Below are 20047 nucleotides of genomic sequence, written 5' to 3' on the forward strand. Positions count from 1 at the left end.
CCGTGCCCTAACCTTTATGCCACTCCATCCAAACCAATAGATCCTCATCTCCCCCATTACTGTCAGTTTTTTTCTCTCACTTTCAATTTTCCTCTCTTTTATCTTTCTTCTAACTCAAATCTTCTCACTTCTAACTGCATCTCAGCTAATTCTGTAACATATCAATTTCAGGTTTCCTTTCTTCCAATTCTAATCACTGAAGTACCACTCCAAATAACTAACAGGATTCTGATTTCACCTGTGGTGCCATGAACTTAGCTGATGTTGCTTTTCCCTGCAAGGCCATTCCCTCAACAGAATCCAGAGTGGTATATTTGTTTGATGGAGATGTTAACAGGAGATTACTGTACTTCTTTCCTGAGACATTTACTTCATCTGATATCACACATTCTCTTTCTGCCTATTCAATCCTCATCGGAGGTGTGACTGCCTAACTAAATATGGTGGTTATCACAGATGCTCCACAGTGAGTCCAACCACAGCTCCAGCTCCAGCTCCAGGAAGCAGTTAGGTAGTAGTTAGCTGGATACAGTTCTTGCAAAGATAGTCATCAGGGACACTGGAACTGCCCCTTATTTTCCACATTGTGCAAAAGGAACACATCATGAGTCTGAAGTTTCCTGTCCTCATTTTTCTCCAGACTGAGCCAGTTATTCCATTTAAGAGAATGTAATTAAGCTGGGGGCCTTCCTTCATTTCAAATGGTATTGTAATCAAAGTTCCAACCTTTATTTAAACTAAAATATGATCCTTTAAAATCTATAAGAACATAACCTGCAGGTATCACTTACTAATTGGCTGTTTCTGTTGGGACCATGCCACTTTCTGAACTGAGTACCATACTCAGTCTTTCACCTTCACCTACTCCCTGTTTTCACCCAATTCCAAAGGGCTCTTTTTTAACCAAACAGCACTGAAGTTGGTTCCTCTTCTGAACTGGATCAAGCCAGTTGTTCTGTTAATCAGCTTCACCTAAGAACGACTCAGCTGACTCCTGTTTCAGAAATGTGACTAAGACTACACCCACTCAAGCAGAGCAGCTTTTTTTTACTAGATTAAAGAACTACTTTATCTTGAAGATTAGCACTGAAATTAAGTTTAATTACCACTTGCAATTTACTCCCTAAAGCTCCCTGTTTGCACCCAACTCCAAAGTACTCTCATTTAGCCAACTAACACTTATAATGCAGGATCGAGGGATAGACTTATGAGCAAAGGCTAAACAGGTTGGGACTCTATTTACTGGTGTTTAGAAGAACGAGAGATGATCTCATTGAGACATGTAGGATTCTTGAGGGGTTTGACAGGGCAAAAGCTGAGAGGATGTTTCCCCTCAAGGAAGAGATTATGACCAGAGGATATAATCTCAAAATTAAGGGTTGCCAATTTAGACTGAGATGAGGAGGAATTTCTTTTCTCAGAGGGTAGTGCGTCTTTGGAACTCCTCACTACAGAGAGCTGCGGGGGCAGAGTCCTTGTGTATGTTTAAGGCAAAGATAGATAGATTCTTAGTCAGTCAGGAAATCAAGCGTTATGGGGAAAATGCAGGAAAGTGGATATGAGGAATGTTTGATAGCCATGAGGCTCAAAGGGCCAAACAGACTACTCATATTTCCATTTCTTATGGTCTTATGTCCTCGCTTCTTCCTTCAACCGTCACTCTATCTTCTTGCATGCTCACTCCCCCCTGTTGAACCCCATTTCAATTTGTGTTTTTTCTCTCTGCTCATGCATAGTGCATACTTTGCATTTGACATTATCAATGTTTTAGGTGGTGATGATGCAATCAGATTGGAATTGTACACAGACATGTTTTAAGATTAACGTTCATGCACAGTTGCTCCCAGCTACGAGTATCAGTCGTCGCTGCCTTTTTATTTTGAAGTTCCCTAATGAAAGACTGACACATATTTGCCAGTAGTTTAAAATCTAAAAAAAAGCAATCACACACTTCTAGGTTCCATCTATTCTTGGATCAATAGACTGAGCTGAAGCTATGATTGGATTTTGAAACCAAGTCAAACATTCACAATGATAACTGCTGTCATAATGTAAACTTCCAACGACATTGCCTGAAACCAACAGAACAGAATGGGAGCTGAAAATGTGTTGCTGGAAAAGCGCAGCAGGTCAGGCAGCATCCAAGGAACAGGAGAATCGACATTTCAGGCATAAGCCCTTCTTCAGGACAGAATGGTATCCTATTTCAATTTCAAAGCAGAATGCCTGTTAAACAATGGAGGTGATTAGGTATCAAGAACTTTTTTTAATCGACTTTCAAAAGCAAGGTTTGTCTAACATCTGCAGGGTCGGTTGATTTAGATCACAGCAACAAAATGACTGTAAAGGTTGACAGGATGTTTTATTTACATGTTTAATGCATTAGGGACCTTTCACCAATAGGAAAATATTGTTGGTATGATGAACCTCATTTGGTAGTGTTCAATCTAAGAGTCTGAACTTAAAGTTGCAGGACAGATACCAAGATCAATGCATTGGAAACATATGTTACTATACATTGTATAGTAGTGAAACTTAAAGGTGCCAAATCAACTTTTAATTATGTTGAGGGTGTTAAATACTCCACAACAGATTTCCCCCAATGGTAGAAGTTCAACTTCAACATTTGTAGAATCCATTCCATAGACATATCTTATAAGGCCTTTCAAAATTGATGCCAACAGGTGACAATCTTTCTGTCTTCATAGTAGGGACACAGTCTTTGGAAGAGGTGGATGTTAATTTTGCAGGCAATGCCTTCCTGACGTCCAACAGCCACACGATATGGTTTACTGTTCCTCCAGCAAAAGAAATGTCAGCATTTTGTGATACAATTTGCACCTCCCATGATAGACAAATGTTCTACGCATATATTATGAAAGGATGTGAAATGAATAAATGAACAAGTAACAAGTATCAATGAAGCTTAGTAATTAGGCACAACAAAACTTCCTGACCAAACATAGGTATGTCAGAAATAGATATGTCAGAATTAATTAACGCTGAGGTGTACAACTGCTTTTAAGAGGAGGCGGATAGACATTTAGCTATGTAGTGACTTAAAGACTATAGTAATCCATAAAACTATCTTTCATCAGTGCTCTGTGAGTCACTATAGTTCCACTTCTATTTTGATCCTTGAAGGTGGGACTGGGGGAGGATGTTGCCATTATCTGTGGCATGTAATATGTCTATTTGAATTTACCACTCACATCGTAGCCTTTAGTTCAATTGCTTGAGAGACATATTAGAAATTCACTGTCTTTTGGGAACATTGTTTACAAATATTTATTTCATGATATTTTATGGGTTGAAATCATGCTTAATGATACTAGCTGATGTTAAAATCTTTGTGAAGAGTTCTTTATCTGTCACATTAACAAAACTAGTGACATTTGTTAAAGTAATGAAGACATTTCATGCATATGTATGAATGTGGCAGTTATATAACAGTGCAATCACAGCTCATTATAAAAAAAAATCATAAATAATAATAGCTTTAAGTAAACTATTAAAAGGAAGACTTGAGGCTCCAATTGTCTTGTCTTGTTCCACATTTCTGTAATGTTCTTAATTAAGCTAATGAATGGTATAACTCTTCAAACCAGAGGCTGAATTTAAAAGTGTTTCATTACGAACCTTCAATCCTCTTAAAACTCAAAATTGGGTCAATGGGTTGAGGAGTGGAAGATGGAGTTTAATTTTGGATAAATGTGAGGTATTACATTTTGAAAATGCAAACTAGGACAAGACGTATAAAATTAATGGTGGAACACTAGATAGTGTTGTAGAACAAAGAGACCCAGGGGCTCAGATATATAGTTCTTTGAAATTTGCACCACAGGCAGACAGGGTGGTTAACAAAGCATTTAGTATGCTTACCTTCATTGCTCAGACCTTTGAGTATAGGAGTTGGGATGTCATTTTAAGGTTTTACAAGATGCTGGTGAGGTCTCTTCTGGAGTACAGTTCTGGTTGCCTTGTTATAGGAAGGATATTATTAAACTAGAAAAAATTCGGATAGATTTACCAGGATGTTGCTGGGAATGGAGGGTTTAAAGTATAAGGAGAGGCTGGATAAGCTTGGACTTTTTCACTGGAGTGTAGGAGGTTTTTGAGGGGTGACCTTGATTGAGGTTTATAAGGTCATGAGGGGCATAGATACGGTGAACAACAAGGGTCTTATCCTTAATGTGGGGGAGTTCAGAATTAAAGGGTGTACTTTTAAGGTGAGAGGAGAAATATTTACAAAGGACATGAGGGACAACTTTCTTACACAGAGAGTGGTTCATGTGTGGAATGAACTGCTATAGAAAGTAATGGATGTAAGTACAGTGTTTAAAATATTTAATGCTTAAAATACATTTGGATAAGTTTATGAATGGAAAAGGTTTGGAGGGATTTGGGTTGGGCATGGGCGGGCATGACTAGTTTAGTTTGAGGATATGGTTGGCGTGACCTGGCTGGACAAAGGTGTTTGTTTCTGTGCAGTATGACTCTATGGTCTTGAAAGATGTTGCATTTATAAGATGAGTTATATTGCTGTTATATTACAAACAAAGTAGTTATGCTACAGAATGAGTAAACTAAAATGTAAGTGTAACGACCAAGAGAACTAACTGCATTCCTTGATCACCACCCCTGAATATTTCCTGTGGCCCGAGCAAAATGAATCTACTAGAAGATGGTACATAGTCAAAATGGTGTGGCTCTGTAAAATTTTTAACTTTGAATTTGAAGTGCACAAAAGTCTCACAATATTGGGTTTAAAGCACTCAAGAAATCCTATTGATTATGCCCACTACCTTCCCTTGTTTGGTGACTCATTCCCTCTCTATGTTGATGACCATGGAAGGAGAACTCAAGGTAGAAAGGTTGCAGAGAATATTCTTGATTTTGGATATTAATGTCCCTCATAAACAGTTGTCAGTTAGCATAGCTTTCTCTCCTGCAGGGCTTCGAAATGAAGGGGACATATGACACAAAATACAGCACATGGCAAGAGTGTGAATGTTGAGTAAAGATGGGGATGTTGTTGTGCTGCAGCTACCATGTGGCTGTGGCTGAATTGAATATGAAGCTGTTCAGAACATAGAACATAGAACAGTACACCACAGTACAGGCCCTTCGGCCCAGGATGTTGTGCCAAGCATTTACCTTAATCTAAAATCAACCTAACCTACACACCCATCAATTTACTGCTGTCCATGTGCTTGTCCAGCAATTGCTTAAATGTTCCTAGGTCTCTGACTTTACAACCACTGCTGGCAGTGGATTCCATGCATCGACCATTCTCTGTGTAAAGAACCTACCTCTGACATTTCCCTATACCTTCCTCCAATCACGTTCAAATTATGACCCCTCATGACTGCCATTTCTGCCCTGGGAAAATGTCTCTGGCTATCTATGTCTCTCATTACCTTGTACACCTCTATCAAGTCACCTCTTTTCCTTCTTCTCTCCAGTGTGAAAAGCCCTAACTCACTCAATCTCTCTTTGTAAAACAAGCTCTCCAATCCAGGCAGCATCCTGGAAAATCTCCTCTGAAACTTCTCTCAAGCATCTACATCTATCCTATAATGAGGCCACCAGAACTGAACACAATATTCCAAGTGTGGTCTTATTAGGGTTTTATAGAGCTGCAGCAAAAACTATGGCTCTTAAACTCAATTCCCCCTGTTAATGAAAGCCAAAACACCATATGCCTGCTTAACAACCCTATCAACTTGGGTGGCAACTTTGAGGGATCTATGTACGTGATCCCTCTGTTCCTCCACACCGCCAACAATCCTGTCTTTAACCCTGCATTCAGCATTCAAAGTTGACTTTGCAAAATGAATCACTTTGCATTTATTCAGGTTGAGCTCCATCTGCCACTTCTCAGCCTAACTCTGCATCCTGTCAATGTCTTGTAGCCTGCAACAGCTCTCAACAATATCGACAACACTACCGACCTTTGTGTCATCAGCAAACTTACTAACCCACCCTTCCACTTCTTCATCCAAGTCATTTATAAAAACTACAAAGAGGAGAGGCCCAAGAACAGATCCCTGCAGGACACCACTGGCCATCAACTTCCAGGCAGAATACTTTCCATCCGTTAACACTCGCTGCCTTCTTTTGGCCAGCCAATTCTGTACTCAGACAGCCAAATTTCCCTGTACCCCATGCATCTTAACTTTTTAAATGAGCCTACCATGGGGAGCGCTATCAAGTGCATTACTGAAATCTATATACACCACATCCACTGCTCGACCCTTGTCAACTTGTCACATCCTTAAAGAACTCAATAAGGCTTGTGAGGCATGACCTTCCCCTCACAGAGTCATTCTGACTATCTTTAATCAAACTATGTTTTTCCAAGTAGTCATAAATCCTATCTCTCAGAATCCTTTCCAGTACCTTGCTTACTACATATGTAAAACTGACCAGTCTGTAATTCCCAGGGATTTCCCTATTCCCTTTTTCGAACAAGATAACAACATTCGCCTCCTTCCAATCATCTGGTACTACTCCAGTGGAGAGAGAGGATGCAAAGATCATTGCCAGAGGTGCAGCAATCTCATTCCTCGCTTCTTGTAGTAACCTTGGATACATCTGGTCTTGCCCTGGGGACATATCTATCTTAAAGCTACCCAGAATTTCCAGCACATCCACTTCCTTAATATGTTCAAGCCTATTAACCTGGTCCAGTGTTCTCAGTATCAATTAGGTCCGGCTCTCTAGTGAATACTGAAACAGAAAACTCATTTAGGTCCTCCCCTACCTCTTTAGACTCTGGGTACAAGTTCCCTCCACGATCCCTGATAGGCCCTCCCTCTCACTGATCATTCTCTTATTCCTCACGTAAGTGTAGAGCATCTTGAGGTTTTCTCTAATCCTTCCCGCCAAGGCTTTCTCGTGCCCACTCTGAGCTCTCCTCAGTTCATTTTTGAGTTCTTTCCTAGCTACCGTGTAATTCTCTAAAGCTATGCCAGATTCTTGCTTCCTCAACCTTAAGTAAGCTTCCTTCTTCCTCTTGACAAGAAGCTCCTCTTCTTTTGTCATCCAAGGTTCCTTCACCTTACCTTTCCTTGTCTGTCTCAGTGGGACAACGTTATCCAACACTTGCAACAAGTGCTCCTTATACAGCCTCCACATTTCTGTTGTGCATTTCCCGTAGAACAGTTGTTCTCAATTTATACTCCACAGCTCCTGTCTAATAGCAGTATAATTTGCCTTCCTCCAGTTAAAGATCTTCCCATACTGTCTGTTCCTATCCCTCTCCATGGTTATGGTAAAGGTGAGGCAGTTCTGGTCACTGTCACCTAAACGCTTTCTCACCAAGACATCTGACACCTGGCTTGGCTTGTTGCTGAGCACCAAATTCAATATGGCCTCCCCCTGTTTGGCCTATCTACATATTGAGTCAGGAATCCTTCCTGAACACAACTGACAAAAACGGCTCCATTCAGATCATCTGCACTAAGGAAGCTCCAATCAATATTGGGGAAGTTGAAGTCACCCATAACAATAACTCTGTTACATCTGCACCTTTCCAAGATCTGCTATCCAATCTGTTCTTCCATCTCTCTGCTGCTATTGGGCAGTCTATAGAAAACACCCCACAAAGTGACTGCTCTTTTCCTGTTACTTACTTCCACCCATACTGACTCAGTAGACAAAGCCTCCTCAACAATCTCTTTTTCTGCAATTGTGATGCACTCTCTAACTAACAATGCTACTCCCACTCTTCCTTTACCCACCCCGGTCTTTTTAAAATATCTAAATGCTGGAACATCGAGCAAGCATTCCTGCGCCTGTGAAATCCATGTTTCTGTTATGGCCGTAACATCATAGTTACAAATACTGATCCATGCTCTAGGTTCATCATTCTTATCCTTGCATTGAAACAGACACACTTTAACCTATCCCTTTGCCCTATTAACTGTGTATCCTTCCTGACAGTCTCTCTGTATTCTATTTCGGCCTGTTCAACAATTACCCTCTCCTGTGATCTGTAGCTCTGGTTCCCATGCCTTTGACTGCATTACAAATGCACCTTCCAAGCCATCAACTCGTGGGGTGGGTCTCAAACTCAGAGACCTCCGAGGAGCAGGAAAATTGACGTTTTGGGCAAAAGCCCTTCATCAGGAGGGCTGATTCCTGATGAAGGGCTTTTGCCCCAAACCTTGATTTTCCTGCTCCTTGGATTCAGTCTGACCTGCTCTACTTTTCCAGTTCCTGAAGAAGGGCCTGTGCCCGAAACGTCGAATCTCCTGTTCCCTGGATGCTGCCTGACCTGCTGTGCTGTTCCAGCAATAAAGTTTCAACTTTGATCTCCAGCATCTGCAGACCTCACTTTCTCCTACTTTTCCAGCACCACTCCAATCTTGTCTCTAATCTCCAGCATCTGCAGTCCTCACTTTCGCCTCAAACCCAGAGACACTACGCACTGCATGAAAAGGACCAGTGATACCACTACCTGGCTTGGCTCGTTGGTGGTGAAAGAATAAACATGGTCATAAATCCTACTTGGTTTCACTCATTGTGTTATAGGGAGAGAGTTGGAGGGAGAGGTTGGGACTGTTTTTCCTGGGCTGTAGGGGGCTGAGAGGTGACCTTATAGAAATTTATAAAATTATGAGGGCATGGATAGGGTGCGTCTTTTCCCAAGGGTGGGGAGTCCAAAACTAGAGGGCATAGGTTTAAGGTGAGAGGGGAAAGTTTAAAAAAGACCTGCAGGGTAACCTTTTAATTCAGAGGCTGGTGCATGTATGGATCAAGCTGCCAGAGGTAGTGGTGGAGGTGGGTACAGTTATGACATTTAAAAGGCACCTGGGTGGGTACATAAACTTGAAGTGTGTTGAGGGATGTGGGCCAAATGCTGACAAATAGGACTAGGTCACATTGGGATGTCTGTTCGGCATGGACGAGTTGGACTGAAGGATTTGTTACCATGCTGTATGACTCTATCTGTCCATTATAGCGTTGGCAGAAGTAACAACATAGCTATCCACGTGAAGATAAAATCTCATTTTCACACTGAGCACTCATTATTTTATTGTATGGCACTGAAATCAGATTGACCAGTCTAAAACTGAATTTGGATGAGGCACTGTGAGTCACCAGCAACAAAAGAATTGCATTCACCCGCAATTTGTAATCGCATGTCCCTGTTCATCACTTATTCTACCATCACTTTCAAGTGAGGAGATCAACTCTAGTTCACTGAGGAGTGAAGCAGAGGTGTTTTAGGGTTTGGAGTTATGCAGAGATAACACACCAGATTGTATGTGCATAAGAGGAGTTTTATTCAATGCTTTAAAATGTCTGCCCTCTCAGAATTAGAACAGCTTGTCTCAGTTTTGTTTGTCTTTCCAAATGACTGCACTCTAGTTGAACTAATCATACACAATGAGCAGTGAACATCAGAGAACAGTCAACAAACACACATAAATAGCAAACAGTTGAATACTGTATTTCCCCCCGCAAATGAAACTAGTTTACATTAAACTATTTTAAACAACAAACACATGGGCATGAAATTATTTCTGAGGGAACAGCTTGTCTGTGTTGTTGAAGTACAGAAATAACTTTTGCCACATGAAGGCTTCTGATGACAATACTGAGGTCCACAAATTTGTGGCTATGGTTGTTTCAGATCAACTTAGTTGAATGAATTAGTTAATTTCAGTTACATCGCACTGTAAACTTTTGCTATAAATTCTGTCTTATAATCTTATACTCCACAATCATCTGATGAAGGAGCAGCGCTCCGAAAGCTAGTGCTTCCAAATAAGCCTGTTGGGATATAACCTGCTGCTGTGTGATTTTTAGTTGAATGAAGTGTGAGGTATGCAGTAATGAAGATAGGCTGACCGCCCATAGATTCACATATGATCAGATCCTAACATAGCTAACAATATGGACCCTGCTCGGTGCTTGTTTTGGGCACTAAACCTTCTATCATGGAGATACATGTGCAAATGTTCACAAGCATCGATACAGACTAGTTCTTCCTACTCTTCAATAGAGAATTTGCATTGAGTTTCCATGAATGAGTTTGATACATATGCAACTGATTAATTATAGAAATGTATAGCACAGAAACAGATCCTTCAGGCCAACTTGTCCATGCCGACCAGACATTTTCAATAAATCTAGTCCCATTTGCCAGCACTTGGCCCAAAAGCCCTCTAAACCCTTCCTATTCATATACCCATCCAGATTCCTTTTAAATCTTGTAATTGTATCAGTCTCCACTACTTACCATGGCAGCTCATTCTATACACGCACCACACTTTGTGTGAAAATATTGCTCCTTAGGTCCCTTTTTCCTCTCACCCTAGACATATGCCATCTAGTTCTAGAGTCTCCCAACCCAGAGAAAGGACCTTGTCTATTTACCCTATCCATGTCCCTCATGATTTTATAAACCTCAATAGGGTCACCCCTCAGCCTATGAATGCTCCAGGGAAAACAACTACAGCCTATTCAGCCTCTCCCTATAGTTCAAACCTTTCAACCCTCGCAACATCCTCGTAAAAATTTTCTGAACCCTTCCGAGTTTCACTGAATCCTTTCTACAGCAGGGAGACCAGAATTGCTCACAATATTCCAAAAGTGGCCTAACCAATGTCCTGTACAGCCGCAACATGACCTCCCAACTCTTATACTCAGTACTCTGACCAATAACAGAAAGCATAGGAAATGCCTTCTTCACTATCGTATCTACCGAGACTCCACTGACAAGGAATTGCTTCCTTCCTTCAGTATATAGCTCCAGTCATATTTCCTGATGAATTTATTAAGACATATATCCTGAATGTGGGTTAAAATATATGAGTTCTAGCAGAGATGTTATCTTTGGTTTTAATAAATCAAATGTATTTTGCTGCCATTCCCATTGTGCACCGCTCTGCAGTGGCTTTGCAGAGGCTCCACTTACTTAGCATTACAGTTGTCAAAAAATTAAGCTTCCCCCTAATGTCTGACAGTACTGACAAAACAATTTTCTGGAAGGCATTAAGTGCTGAATTTAGTGCATAGGTCATCCTGCAGTTCAGAAACACACTTTCAGGACAAACCAAAGTTTGAAGATATCAGTTTTGTTCAAGTAATGGTAATAATCAATAGCTCCATCTCACAAAGAAATTTGTCAAGAATATGGAGTCATGAAATGATCTCAACTGTTCTCAGATAGCCAGAAATTGTTTTTTTTTTAAATTATAGCTTTTCTGACCATATTAAAGTTTAAATATTGTCAAAATTTACCATTTTTACCTCACAAAATAACTAGTCCACAATGATGAGGTGACTCATTCAAAGACTTCTAGTCATTTCAGCTCCTATGAAACTTCAGCGTGGATTTCAATTCAAAGCAATCTCAAATTCTGCAAAACTGGCACAACTCATTTGCTGATGGAAGGAATATGACAGCACCCTCTAGTTTCCTAAAATCCAGGAAGCAATGTAAAATACCACAGTGTGTCACTAAATTTAATTTGAGTTCTGCTAGCACCTTCAAGTTTTAGATGCTTTTCGAAAAGCTCGACATATGCATGAAAAATTGAAATATGAATGAAAACACTTGCCAGCAGATTATTCAATTTGAAAAATGAAGAAGCTAGACACAGGTATATACATTTTGTTTTGAGCAGATTTGTAACTCAGGTTAAGGTTCAGGTTGTAAGTTTGCTCACTCAGCTGGCAGGTTTGTTTTCAGATGTTTCATCACCATACTAGGTAACATCATCAGTGAGCCTCTGGTGAAGCACTGCTGTTCTGTCCTAGTTTATGTGTCTTGGTCTCTGAAGGTGGGTGCTATCATTTCCGGTTCTTTTTCTCAGAGATTGGTAAATGTGGTCCAAATTGATGTGTTTATTGATGAAGTTCCAGTTTGAATGCCAGGCCTCTGGGACTTCCTGTGTATGTCTCTGTTTAGCCTGCCCGAGGATGGATGTGTTTTCCCAGTCAAAGTGGAGTCCTTCTTCAACTGTATGAAAGGATACCAGTGATAGTGGGTCATGGCTTTTGGTGCCTGGTTGATAGTTGTATATCCTGGTGCTAGTTTTCTGCCTGTCTGTCCGATGTAGTGTTTGTTGCAGTCCTTGCATAGTATTTTGTAAATGACGTTTGATTTGCTGGTTGTTGGTTTAGGGTACTTTCGGTTCATCAGTAGCTGTTTCAGTGTGTTGGTAGATTTTTGGGCTACCGTGATGCCAAAGGGTCAGAGTAGTCTGGTAGTTATCTCTGAGATATGTTTGATGTATGGTAGCGTGGCTAGGGTGTCTGGGTGTGTCTTGTCTATTTGTTTGGATTTATTATTTATGAATCTGCGGAACGTATTTATCGGGTACTCATTGTTCTTGAATACACTGTATAGATATTTTCCTTCGACTGCTTGTAGTTTTAGAGTCATGGAGTCATTGAGATGTACAGCATGGAAACAGACCCTTCGGTCCAACCTGTCCATGCTGAACAGATATCCCAACCCAAACTAGTCCAACCTGCCAGCACCCGGCCCATATCCCTCCAAACCCTTCCTATTCATATACCCATACAAATGCCTTTTAAATGTTGCAATTGTACCAGCCTCCACTGCTTCCTCTGGCCTGGCTATAACAACGTTTTTTGAAGTATTTTAGGTGTTGGAGGTGATTTCCTCGAATTCCAGGAGCAGCAATTACTGTTTTATATGCTGTGGTATTGTTTTGGAACTTTGGGAAAAAAAAGTCAAAACAACAGCAGTTTTAAAAGGGAGAAGTACAAACAAAGGAAGCACATGGTGAGGTCAGAGCAGGAGAGAGAGAGAAAGAAACTGACATAGCTGTGAATCTGCACAGTTACTGCCTTTACCGTTTGAATTCATGTATTGCTGGACATCGGATTGTGTCTGGGAAAATTAACAAACAGTAAAATTCACAACTAATCTTGGAGGAACTCTTTGGGTGAAGTTCACAGCACAGAAGCAGATAAGTGTATTGTTTTTAAGTGTGACCTACAGAACGTCTGCAGTAGTGAGTAGAGTGGGTTCTTTCTTGATTTTGTGTTTTTTGAGATACGTATCTTGATTAAAATTAAAATATAGGCCATAACTATTAAAGTTAATCTGGGGTAGTGTTTTGTAGAGAAATAAGAAGGTGTTATTCTCTGGGTCTGCAGATTGTGAAGGAGCAAAAATGGCCTCTAGTAGAGTGATATGCACTTCTTGTCAGATGTGGGAGTTTAAAGAGAGTTTAAGGGTTACTGCAGATTATATCACCAATAAATGCTGTTGATTAATAATCTTATCAGATCGAATGGATCGGTTGGAGATACAGTTAGAAGCAATGAGGAATTTGCAACAGCAACAGTATGTGATGGATGGCAGTTATAGGAAGGGGGGAAAGTCTCAGATACAGTCACATAGATGGGTTAACTCCAGGAAGGATAAGAGAGGGAGGTAACTAGTGCAGGATCCTTCTGTGGCTATACCCATTTCAAACAAGCATGCTGTTTTGAAAAAGGTAGTTGGGGATGAATTCTCAGGAGAACGTAGCACGAACAGCCAAGTTTCTGGTACTGAGACTGGCTCTAATGCAACGAGGGGTACGTCGGGTTCCAAGAGATCAATTGTGTTAGGGGATTCTCTAGTCTGAGGTACAGACAGATGTTTCTGTGGCCAGTAGCAAAAAATCAGAATAGTGTGTTGCTTTCCTGGTGCCAGGATCAAGGATGTCTCAGAAAGGGTGCAGAATGTTCTCAAGGGGGAGAGGGGTCAGCAAGAGGTCATTGTCTACATGGAACCAATGACATAGGAAGGGAAAAGGTTGAGATTCTGAAGGGAGGTTACAGAGAGTTATGTAGGAATTTAAAAAGGCGGTCCTCGAGAGTAGTAATATCTGGATTACTCCCGGTGCTATGAGCTAGTGAGGGCAGGAATAGGAGGATAGAGCAGATGAATGCATGGCTGAGGAGCTGGTATATGGGAGAAGGATTCACATTTTTGGATCATTGGAATCTCATTTGGCTTAGAAGTGACCTGTACAAGAAGGACAGTTTGCACCTAAATTGGAAGGGGACTAATATACTGACAGGGAGATTTGCTACAGCTGCTCGGGAGGATTTTTACTAGTAAGGTGTGTGGGGTGGGTGGGGGGATGGGGGAGGAGGTTGGTGGTGGTGGGACCCAGGGAGATAGTGAGGAAAGAGATAAATCTGAGACTGGTACAGTTGAGAACAGAAGCGAGTCAAACAGTCAGGGCAGGCAGGGACAAGGTAGGACTAATAAGTTAAACTGCATTTATTTCAATGCAAGGGGCCTAACAGGTAAGGCAGATGAACTCAGGGCATAGTTAGGAATGTGGGACTGGGATATCTTAGCAATTATAGAAACATGGCTCAGGGATGGGCAAGACTGGCAGCTTAATGTTGCAGGATACAAATGCTGCAGGAAGGATTAGAAAGGGAGGCAAGAGAAGAGGGGGAGTGGCATTTTTAATAAGGGATAGCATTACAGCTGTACTGAGGGAGGATATTCCTGGAAATATGTCCAGGGAAGTTATTTGGGTGGAACTGAGAAATAAGAAAGGGATGGTCATCTTATTGGAACTGTATTATAGACCCCCTAATAGTCATAGGGAAATTGAGAAACAAACCTGTAAGGACATGTCAGCTATCTGTAAGAATAATAGAATGGTTATGGTAGGGGATTTTAACTTTCCAAACATAGATTGGGACTGCCATAGTGTTAAAGGTTTAGATGGAGAGGAATTTCTTAAGTGTGTACAAGACAATTTTCTGATTCAGTATGTGGATGTACCTACTAGGGAAGGAGCAAACCTTGACCTACTCTTGGGAAATAAGGCAGGACAGGTGACTGAGGTGTCAGCGGGGGAGCACTTTGGGGCCAGCAACCATAGATTTAAAATAGTAATGGAAAAGGATAGACCAGATCTAAAAGTTGAAGTTCTAAATTGGAGAAAGGCCAATTTTGATGGTTTTAGGCGATAACTTTCAAAAGCTGATTGGGGGCAGATGTTCGCAGGCAAAGGGACGGCTGGAAAATGGGAAGTCTTCAGAAATGAGATAACGAGAATCCAGAGAAAGTATATTCCTGTTAGGTTGAAAGGAAAGGCTGGATAACTAAAGAAATTGAGAGTTTGGTTAAGAAAAAGAAGGAAACATGTGTAAGGTATAGACAGGATAGACCGAGTGAGACCTTAGAAGAGTATAAAGGAAGTAGGAGTATACTTAAGAGTGAAATCAGGAGGGCACAAAGGTGACATGAAATAGCTTTGGCAAATAGAATTAAGGAGAATCCAAAGGGTTTTTACAAATACATTAAGGACAAAAGGGTAACTAGGGAGAGAATAGGGCCCCTCAACGATCAGCAAGGCGGCCTTTGTGTGGAGCCGCAGAAAATGGGGGAGATACTAAATGAGTATTTTGCATCAGTATTTAATGTGGAAAAGGATATGGAAGATATAGAAAGTAGGGAAATAGATGGTGACACCTTGCAAAATCTCCATATTACAGAGAAGGAAGTGTTGGATGTCTTGAGGTGCTTAAAGGTGGATAAATCCCCAGGACCTGTTCAGATGTACCCTAGAACTCTGTGGGAAGCTAGGGAAGTGATTGCTGGGCCTCTTGCTGAGATATTTGTATCATTGATAGTCACAGGTGAGATGCCGGAAGATTGGAGGTTGGCTAACATGGTGCCACTGTTTAAGAAGGGTAGTAAGGACAAGCCAGGGAACTATAGACCGGTGAGCCTGACATCGGTGATGAGCAAGTTGTTGGAGGGAATCCTGAGGAACAGGATGTACATGTATTTGGAAAGGCAAGGACTGATTTGGGGTAGTCATCATGGCTTTGTGCGTGGGAAATCATGTTTCACAAACTTGACTCAGATTTTTGAGGAAGTAACAAAGAGGATTAATGAGGGAAGAGTGGTAGATGTGATCTATATGGACTTCAGTAAGGCATTCGACAAGGTTCCCCATGGGAAACTGGTTAGATCTCATGAAATACAGGGAGAACTAGCCATTTGGATACAGAACTGCCTCCAAGGTAGAAGACAGAGGGTGGTGGTTGAGGGTTGTTTTTCAGACTGGAGGCTTGTGACCAGTGGAGTGCCAAAAGGATTGGTGCTGGGTCCTCTACGTTTCGTCATTTATATAAATGATTTGGATGCGAGCTTAAGAGGTACAGTTAGTAAGTTTGCAGATGACACCAAAATTGGAGGTGTAGTGGACAGCGAAGAAGGTTATCTTAGATTACAACAGGATCTTGATCAGATGAGCCAGTGGGCCGAGAAGTGGCAGATGGAGTTTAATTCAGATAAATGCAAGGTGCTGCATTTTGGGAAAGCAAATCTTAGCAGGACTTATACACTTAATGGTAAGATCCTAGAGAATATAGTTCCTGGGTGCTGCAATATGTTATGGCCTGTTTAAGTAATGTCCTGTTGCGGCTCCATTTGTGGGTTTTGGGATGATTGCTTCCAAAGTTAAGTATCTGGTCAGTGTGTATTGCTTTCCTGTAGATGCTGGTCTGCAGTTCTCCATTGACTGTTCGTTCCACTGTGACATCTAGGAAAGGGAGTCTGTTGTTGTTCTCCTCTTTTGTGAAATTTATGTCAGTAGGGATATTGTTGATGATGTTGTAGGGTTCCTCAATTTTTTTCTGTTTTGTGATGACCAAGGTGTCATCCGTGTAGTGGACCCAAAGTTTGGGTTGGATCATCGGGACGGCTGTTCGTTCAAGTCTCTGATTACTGCTTCTGCTTAGAAGCCTGATATTGGTGATCCCATGGGTGTTTAGTTGATTTGTTTGCAGGTCTTGTCATTGATGGTGAAGTGGGAGGTGAGACACAGGTCTACTAGCTTGAGAATGCTGTCCTTGCTGACAGAGTTGGTGCTGTCTGGTGTTAGTGTCCTTGATTCCTCTAGTAGTGCCGTCACTGTTTCTTTGTCCAGGCTGATGTTAATTGATGTGAACATGGCCGTTACATCAGATGAGACCATTGTTTCACCCTCTTCCATCATGGTGTCTTTGATGATGATCAGGAATCCTTACGTGGAGTGGATGGAGTGGCATGAGTCTTCTACTAGGTATTTCAGTTTTCAGTGGAGTTCCTTTGCTAGTCTGTATGTCAATGTGCCAGGGAATGAGACTGCAGTTCTGGGGGTGGGGCATTCCTGATTTGTGCACCTTAGGTAATCCGGAGAAGTGGGGTGTGTTGAAACCATCAGGTTTCATTTTTTGGATACCTGTCTTGTTAATTTGGCCTGATTTATGAAGCTTCTTCAATGGAGCTGTTATACAGTTTTTGAGCTATGGAGTTGGGATTTTTGCCACCTGTTGGTAAGTGTCAGTATTTGTGAGCAGTGAGTTCGCCTTTTCCATGTACAGAGGAACCTCGATTATCTGACATTCGATTATCCGAATTTCAGATTATCAGAGCAAGATTGCAAGGTCCCCACGCTTGGCCACATTGTGTTATCTGGCATTTGATTATCCGAACATTTGATTATTCGAACAAAATACTCCCCGTCCGTTGTTTGGATAATCGAGGTTCATCTGCACTGTGTTCTGTTTGACAGTCATGCACCCTTTGTCTGCAGTGTTTGTCTTTTCTGAGCCCTTCTAGTGCTTTCCTTTCCTGGGTGTTGAGGGTGGTCCCTTCCTTCTGCCTGCTCAGTGCTGGTGCAACTGTCTGTCTAATGGTCTGCTGTGTTTCTTCTGTGAGTCCGTTATCTTTCAGGATTGATTCTAATGTTGCGAAGTCCTTTTTGTCTGTATCTCTGTACTTGTAGTTCATCCCTCTTTCATGGATGGCTTTTTCCATGTCTGTTAGTGGTCAGTCTGATAGGTTTTTAATCCAAGCTTCTGAAGTGTCTGTGTTGTTGTTTTGTGTGAGCTTGTCCAGTTTTTCTTGGTCTGCTGTTGTTTGATGCTGATGGCTCATTCTAGCATGCTTGTCCATTCATGATCTGTCATGTTGGTATATAAAGATTTTTATGGTGCATAATTTCCCGATTGTATTTGTGGAGTCGATTGTGGGCATCGTTTACCATTTCTCTTAGCATTCTGCAGTCATTCTATTCTGATATTCTTCTGGTTTATGAGGTCTTGAGTTGTGGTTTGTACGTGAGACATTTTGATAATACCTGTCTCCTGAGGCATGCATGCAGGAAGTACAGTTGTTCATGGGTAGCGCTCAGTCGGATGGCATTGATTTCCCATCTTCAGGCTGGTTTTAGCATATTGTGCCCAAAAGGTGTTTGCGATTTTGGAGAAGATTTGTAGCTTCATGGTTGAGGTTCATGTTGTAAGTTTGCTCACTGAGCTAGCAGGTTTGTTTTCAGATGTTTCGTCACCATGCTAGGTAACATCATCAGTGAGTCTCTGGTGAAGTGCTAGTGTTCTGTCCCGCTTTCTATGACCCACTATCACTAATATCCTTCTGGACAGATGAAGACTGACACCAAATTGACTGGGACAACACATCCATCTTAGGACATGCTAAACAGAGATATGCGCAGGAATTCCTAGAGGTCTGGCATTCAAACTAGAACTCCATCAATAAACACATCAATCTAGACCCCATTTACCAACCTCTGAGAAAAAGAACTGGAAATGGTATCACCCACCTTAACAGACCAAGACACATAAATAGAAAGCAGGACAGAACACCAGCACTTCACCAGAGGATCACTGATGATGTTACCTAGCATGGTGACAAAACATCTGAAAACAAACCTGCCACTCAGTGAGCAAACTTACAACCTGAATGGTATGTACAAATGATCAAGAAACAGCTTTTGTGCAGATCAGAAAGAAGTATGATAGGTTTACAGCAGCTCAGCTGGAACACTTGCTCTCTCTCTCACTCTCTCTCTATCGCTCTCTGTGTATTTATATATTTTTTAACCTCTTGTACAACAACACCCAATGAAAAGCAAATCACACAAACATCCATTCACTGAGAACGCAAAGATATGGCAGATACCTAAACAAATGGATCTCTGGGTAAACCTAACATTTGAAGTACTCTAAGGACTTTATTTAACTGCATATTTAAGTGAGTACTGCATGTGCTGGAGATTAAAGTCAAGAGTATGGTGCTGGAAAAGCACAGCAGGTCAGGCAGCATCCAAGGAGCAGAAAAATTGATGAAGGACTTTTGCCTGAAACGTTGATTTTCCTGCTCCTCGGATGCTATCTGACATGCTGTGCTTTTCCAGCATCATACTCTTAAACTGCATATTAGCAATCCTCCTTTTTGTACTAAATGCTCTTCCCTTTATAAAATTTGTATCTATGTTTATGGATGTAAATGTTGTTGTGTTTCATTATTGTCCTCCAGCTTAATTAGCAACACAATTTCTCTTCCGTCCAATCAAGAAAGCCTTGTGATTGGCTCCTTTATTTTTCAACCAGCAAAATGCATTATATTTGAAGTGTGCTATAGCTGCATGCTATAAATAAGAAGAAAAATCTTTGTTGCAACCAATCATGAAGGTTAAAAAGAGGGGAGACAATTCATCCGTCCTCACCTGGTGCTAACATTTAACAAATCAATGCTGACTCTCCTTGACTACACATTGCCTTTCTAGATGACAATTTATTCTGTTACTCAGAATTTTTTCAAATAATTGCCCATCACTGACAATAAGCTTATTGGCCTGTAATTATTTGATCTTACCTTTCTGCATTTTTAAACAGTTATGCAACATCATCAATGCTTTAGTCCTCTGGCACTTAGCCCTCAAGCAGAGAAGACTGTAAAATGATGGGAAACAGCCTCTGTTTGTTTTCATTTTTTGCTTCTCTGAACAACCTGAAAAATCATTTCTGCCAAACCTGGTCATTTATCTATTGCTAAGCGACTGGCCTTGACACCGAGACAGGCTTTGACTGAATGTGATATCAAGAACTCCTTGAAAAATGGAATTCAAGGGGAATCAAAGAAAATTTTGTCACTGGCCTGAAAAAGGAAGATGGTTGTTAGAGGCCATTCATCTCAAACCCAGAAAATTGCTGCAAATTTTCTTCAGCTGAATCATCTTCAGATGTT

Source organism: Chiloscyllium plagiosum, unplaced genomic scaffold (assembly GCF_037043375.1).
Source record: "Chiloscyllium plagiosum isolate Xiang-an unplaced genomic scaffold, Cpla_swu_hap1 HiC_scaffold_11, whole genome shotgun sequence".
NCBI lineage: Eukaryota > Metazoa > Chordata > Chondrichthyes > Orectolobiformes > Hemiscylliidae > Chiloscyllium > Chiloscyllium plagiosum.